This window comes from Pinus tabuliformis, chromosome 5_2, assembly GCF_031772625.1.
Source record: "Pinus tabuliformis cultivar Carrire ecotype Pingquan chromosome 5_2, CPIR1, whole genome shotgun sequence".
Taxonomy (NCBI): domain Eukaryota; kingdom Viridiplantae; phylum Streptophyta; class Pinopsida; order Pinales; family Pinaceae; genus Pinus; species Pinus tabuliformis.
The window spans coordinates 1034118952-1034126257 of NC_142306.1; positions in this window are offsets into that span (position 1 = coordinate 1034118952).

Here is a 7306-nt window from a genome sequence, read left to right on the forward strand (position 1 = left end):
TGCATCTGTGCTTGTGTGTTCCCTTCTTAACTCCGTTCTACCACAAGTTTCCAAGGGGCACACTTAGCTCAACCCTAGTGTGTTAGAACCTCTCATGCACCTTCCTTGGCTTATTGTAGTTATCACACCCTTGCTACCAATAGAGACATCTTACTTTCCTTTGTACAAAATCACGGTCAAGGAATTAGCGTATGACCCATTGCTGGGACTCATACACCAAATAGTCTGAGGTCTAATTGGGACTTCTTACCGAGGAGATCCCCTTACATGTTGGTGGGTTCACCACCATCAACATTTTCGCGCTAGAAGGAGGGCCAGATGACAAGCTAATTCCTCACATCTGTTTTGAATCTCTACGTATCTATCATGACTAACTACAGAGTTTCTCTTCCGAGTGTATGTCTTATGGAAATGACTTCATAATCTTGGAAAAGATCTCAAGTAACTTGTCACATAAAACTTATGATGGTGGAGGCCACGTAGCCTTGGTTAGGAAAGCGGTCGGCATTGTAGGCTCATGCGAAAGACATGGAATCTTTGAATAATACATGACCTGCACATTGTTCATCTACACACTATGAGGGAACCCCATGCACTGGTGTATCACGTTGCCCAAAAATTCTATTCATTCTCTTGCTCATCTGGTCACGGAGATAGACCATGCTTTCAACCACTTTAACCATAAAGCACTTGATCAAGAAATTCTGAAATTACAAAAAAGAACTCGATGAATCCATTGATCCGTTTTACACATGCTTTTGTAATCTTTCATACTGATTTCTTGAAGATGAAATTGATTGGGAATTTCTTTATGGAATATTTGAGTATCTTCTTCACATATCTAAATCCCGCTCAACACACTTTGGTGATGGAGTTGCGCAATCATAGGCAGACATAGTTTTTGTCATAAGTGACTATCCGCCTTCACCTCATCAAATAGCTCAACCACCGCATAGTGATGTGGGAGATCATGCACACACATCTATTGAAATGTCACATCCTCCCACCCCACCTGCTCTTGATATCCATGCAAATTTGGCTTGCAAGCCTGTTGGTTGTCATGTGGATTTGTTCCCTCAACCTCTGTCCCTACGTTCTATTGATCCTCCGGATTGTATTGTCTTGTGTTCTTCCATTCTGGACTCCTCACCTATTGTGAACAAGGATCAAGTTGTCGACGGAGTTGGTGTTATGCAGCCAACCTGTGCCATCATTCATGATGAGTGTGTGCGGGAATCTAAAGAAGAACCCACGATGAAGGATGACTCCCTTCCAGCCGCACCTCATCCACTTCATCCTGACATCCCTTGTGATTCTACCACTGTTGATTTTCGTTGTGAAAAACTATTTCTGGATGCTTCTACTTTTGATCATTCAGAGGACATGTTGCTTGGCATTCTATCACTACAACGCGGAGAGGACACATCTTTCTCCAAAAATATGTCCAATCTTTCATCTGTCATTTTTGAAAACATAGAGGGTGAACATATTTTCTTCTCATCTACGACTCTACATGAAACATCAAATCATGAGGATGCAGACAAACATCCTGAATTTTATGATCTTAGTTGTCATGATCTCTCCACTTTCTCATCCGATCACGATGTTGATTCAATTTTTGTTCATCTGTCTAAGACACTAGTCTATGATGATCTATCTATTGACAAAGTCGAAACCCCCTAGACTGTCGAGGCACTTCATCCTAAGTTGATGGTTATGTCAGATCCTCGATGTCTTGAGGTTGGTTTCAAATCCAATGAGGACATTATTGAAACACATAAGGCTCCTCATCACTCTCTTCTTTGCATTGAAGATCAACCAAACACCCAGATTTCGCTACCTCCACTTGAACTACAAGATCCCATCGCTCATGCATTGGAGGAATCTTACACAGCAAGCACACATGCACAACGTAAGTGGTCTACCTTTCTCACGCTTTCTTACATGTCATAGTCAAGAGAATGCATAGACTCAACATCTGCATATAGTGTAGCACAACAACATGAAAAGTCCACAGAGTGCATGTCATGTGCTTTCACTCATTTTTGTTTTGTGGATGCTTGTGAGCGCGGAGTGTGTCTATCTTCATTGTTGTATCTTTCACATCTGCTAGTTCACATAGCTGTGTTGTTCGCGAACCATGCCTTCACTGACATGGGTCAACCAATTAGCCGGTGGCTACATTGGAAGTATCACTTCTCGTGAGACGACCCATGCACTGTTAGCTTAGGAGTAGGAGTAGTGCTTCATTTTTGAGTTCTTTTCTTGCATGCATGTTTTCTTCTTAATTTTGTGTGTTTTTTTGCTTGCTTGTTTTTTTTTAACTCACTTCACATACGCATTTTATTCTTCTTCTTGCTTTGCATTTTTGGGTTTGTTTTCTTGTTTATGTCCATAGGTTAGTTTCACATGGACTGTGTGCAACTCTTGAAATAAGTTGGGTAAAGTACAAGAGGACTTGTACAACTATCAACATTTGGTTATTTTTTGTCAGCTCTCTTATGTAATAACTTGTTGTCTTCAATCCATGATACATCAATTGAAAATATGTACTGTTCGAAGTGAACCTTGGTGAAAACACAATGCTTGCATGCTAACTAGTATCACCTACTCTAGTCAGTTGTTTTTGGGTTAATCCTTGCCAGCTTAGTCAAGTAGAGTAAGGTGGAGGGGAACCTTAACAAGAACATTAGAGGTATACATAAACTACTTCTCTGAAGGAATAACCTCTTCTGCTATCAATAAGTTGGGATCCCTCTTCCACCTCTGAAATGAATAAGTGTTATGCATAGTTATGAAGTTGAAAAATGAAAAAATGGAAAAGTGAAAAAAGTTTGAAAAAATGAAAAATGAATAAGGAAAAAGAAGAGAAAGGCTTCTTGCGTAGAGAGGTTATGCAAGTAACTACACCAGGGTACTGACCAGCCTCGCTGGTAGTGGAGCCATGCTTTTCTTCCTATGTGACTCTGTTGGGATATTGTCGAGGCCTGCTTGATGCGAAGCAACACCAAAGATGAAACTAAGACTGTCATGACTATACTGCTTGTGCATCATATACTCCTTAACCCCAATCGAAACAACTATGTTGAATTGGCTTGGAATTTGTGTCAATCGACCTAGATCTTTGTAGATGCTACATCTTACAATCAAGCAATGTAGAAACCAAGACGAAATGAGAACTAAACAATACTTCCGGAGGTGTTAGACTTGCTTTTCATGAACAAGGTCCATTCATAGAGCTGGAGTTCTATCAGTTTGTTGCAAAGTGTTGTAGCAGCTACAACCACCCTTCAAAATTTTTCCTTAGCTTCGTTTTGGAGCCTCCCTACCAAACATTCACAGCAACATGTTTTGTCTTGTCAAGTACACAAGCTTCAATGATTATCTTGCTGAATGACAACCTGTCCATCAAAGCTTGTTACATCCCCCTCACGGGTTATTTCACCAGACTTGGTCCAGCTGCAAGCTGAGTAGCTCCCTCAAGAAATTGCACAATTATGGAGGGCAACCGACCTTCCCTCCAAAAATTGTGCAATTTTGTCTGGCAGCCTACTGGGCTCTAGAATTGCACAAATCTACCTGTCACTATTCACTATAAAAATTACGTAATTCCTCCCAGCAAGATTGCTCAGCCCAAAAAATTGCACAATCATGGGTAGTAGTCAGTTGATCTGCCCAAAAATTACATAATCCCTCTAGGCAGCCAGCCCAGCTCCCTCCCAGAAATGAACATTTTTTCCTTCCAGCTGAGCAGACTATTGCATGTGCAATTGAGTTGACCGGTTCCCTCTAGGATCGAGAAAAATTTCTTTTCATGCATGGGTTTCTCCTCTCAAGGCAGCATGCAAAGGCATCCCTTTTTCCAGGGAGTTATTTTTATCACTTGGAAGTTACATGCAAGGATCATTTCAAAAACCTCCCACCAAGTGTCGCTTTCCCTAGATTGGTGGCATGCACGTCGCAACCCCAATTTTATCGAAACTCATCAGCCGAATGTTGTAGAGTTAATTCCTCACATCAATCTTACAGCTCTGAAATCACACATTACATCTAGGATTCATTAGAACATTCAACTCAACTCTTTGGGGTAAGCCTACTTTTCATGTCTCATGTTGCGCTTCTGGAAATTTTTGTGTTTTGCTTCGTATGAATGTTGTCCACTTGATTTCAATGAGCGCTTGTTGTCGTCCTGATACCTACTAGCTTGTTCTAGCACCATTTTAGTTTTTTTTAACATCTCACTACTGTCGCATGCATGACACTATTTTGCACAGATGGTCATTGTTGCAGCGACTCACTTCACACACATGCATGCTTTCCCGTTTTCCGAATCCTATACTTTTTGTTTGCATGAATGATCATTCACTCTTGTTTGCACTTATCTCATCGTGCTTTCACACTTCTCATGTTTTCAGTCACCCATCAATCGGACTAGACTACCTTGGCTCGGACCGTGCCTTGCCCAGCTAGCACTGCAAATTTCCAGAAGCGAAGGCTCTACCTTCCCTCCAGACATTGCACAAGTATAGCTAGGCACTGACCTCTAGGCATGCATTGCGCAATTCTTGGAGGCAGTGTCTTGTTGGCCCCTGAAACTGCACAATGTAGTTTGCTAGTTGCATGTCACTGCTGCTTGAAATTGTGCATTGCACTGTTTCAGTCTCTGTAGGTTAGGCTGGACTGTGCATTGCATAGTTCCAGCAGTAAGTTAGCCTACTGATAGCCTGGACTATGCCTCATGCAATTTTGGCAATCAGTCTCTCGACCTCCCGTCGGAAATTGCGCAACCTTCATGATCAGTCACACAGGGATGTTTCAAGTTAGTTCTCAAGTTATTTTTGTTTTTGACTGATAGATTGCCTGCCATGAGTGTTTCCATCTCTCCAAGTATCACAGGTGATCATCTACCTATCAGCAGCACAGGTATAATGATTTCCAGGAGAGCATAGTTGAAGACACTGTTTAGAGCACACTTAGGGATGTAGTCGATAAAGTGTCTATGAACTTGCCTACCCACGAATACATCAAGTTGTTCATAGACAAGGACATCAATATATGATGGTAGGAACATCACAGCAAGCAACACCATGAACAAAAAATGAAGGTAGCATAATAGATGCAATGAACACAAGAGGAAGGTTGTTGATAGCATAGAGGTGGAACAAAGTTTCAAGCTCAAGCAAATCCACTTGTGATGAAAGCATCTTTGGAGACTCAAGCTATGAGGTGATAGCATGACATGAAGATCACGCGCAGGTAGAGAACAAAATAGAGAAGGAGTTCTATGTGCTGAAGAAGCAACTCAAGGAAGAACAGGAGCTGCATAGATGAGAGAATGATTTGCAGCATGAACAGGTACAGTAGGGGGAGCAACATGCACTCACTGATGCAACTGTGCCCTTACAAGTTATAGATCCATCCCAGCAGCTAACACAGAGTAGACATGGTGAGCAGTTTTGTTGATCGCATGCAAGGAAATTCATCAGTATGCATGTCAATATGTGCACTGATGCAATCCCACCCATTTAACAAACTCACTGAGGAAAAAACAAGAAGAAAGTCTGATAGGAGCTAAAAATGAAATTGATAGTTTATGTGCATGACCACCAGCACACACTAGAAGATCAGCACAAAGAATATGTAGCAGTGTGTTATCAGTTCGGCCGCACCCAAGAAGACCATGCACATGCTAGCAGATGAGTTGATGGAGGATCCACACCAATGCACCTGGATGGAATGGAGGCAAGTGTTCACTTCAACAAGATGTCACCATGAGGCACATGCACACCATCATGGACAACCAAGCTTGGCATCAACTCACCACCTTCACCATCACAAGCATGTCAAAGAGTTTGTCTCACCACAATGGACTGAGTGTCAATGATGTCTTGCATGGCTTGCTCAATCCATTTTGTTTCACATGGGAACATGTGCATTGTAATGTAACATCTTTTCAAGTGGAAGTTCAACTGTCGATAGTTGGATGTAACAGTCATAGAGTATATGAAGAGTCATGAGGGTAGATGAACTATCACAAAGGGGAATTTCAAGGGTCACCATGCCCTTTGCTATAAATAGAACGTCATAACTCATCGTAAAGGATTTTGTTTGTCCAAGCCTCTGATAGGACTATCTTAGAGAGAGCTTGGACAGTATTGTAAGGAGCCTTGGCTTCTCCACTATGCAGATCTAGTATATCTCTTTGGAGGAGTAGGCGTTGTGGTCGTAACGTTCCACTGTCGGAACTAGTGGTTGGACATGGGTGTACTGTATGACTGAAATTTACACTTCTTAATCTAACATGAACCAGACATTTCATGCATATGTTGTATTGTATTTCAGCTATCTATTTACTCTAAATGATATTTGTATCTGTTTTCTTACACATGCATGTATAGCTATTTCTATGTTTGTATGTGTGAATCATTCTAAAATGTGTTCTTGGTTTAACGAACACTTTGGATTGCTAGCTAACTTGCCTTCCATGTTGTGATGCATCTGTGCTGATGTGTTCCCTTCTTAACTCCATGCTATCACAGGTTTCCAAGGGGCGCACTCATCTCAACCCCCATGTGTTAGAACCTCTCATGCACCTTCCTTGGCTTGCTACAACTGTCACACCCTTGCTACCAATAGAGACATTTACCTGCCTTTGTGCAAAATCGCGGTCAAGGCATTACCATATGACCCACTGCTGGGACTCCTACACCAAATGGTCTGAGGTCTAATTAGGACTTGTTACCAGGGATATCCCCTTACATGTTGGTAGGTCTAGCACCATCAACATTTTGGCGCTAGAAGGAGGGCCAGATGACAAGCTAAGTCCTCACATATGTTTTGAATCTCTACATATCTATCATGACTAACTACAAAGTTGCTCTTCCGGAGTGTATTTCTTATGGAAACGACTTCATAGTTTTAGAAAAGCTCTCAAATAACTTGTCACATAAAACATATGACGGTGGAGGCCATGTAGCCTTGTTTAGGCACGCGGTTGCATTGTAGGCTCCTGCAAAAGACATGGAATATTTGAAGAATACATGACCTACGCGTTGTTAATCTACACACTTCTAGGGCACCCCATGCACTCGTTTGCCATGCTGCCTGAAAAATCTATTCATTCTCTTTCTCATTTGGTCGAAGAGATAGACCATGCTTTCAATCACTTTAACCGTAAAGAATTTGATCAAGAAATTCTGAAATTACGAAAAGCACCTGATGAATCTGTTGATTAGTTTTACACACTTTTTTGTAATATTGCATACCGATTTACCGAAGATGAAAATGATTGGGAATTTCTTTATGG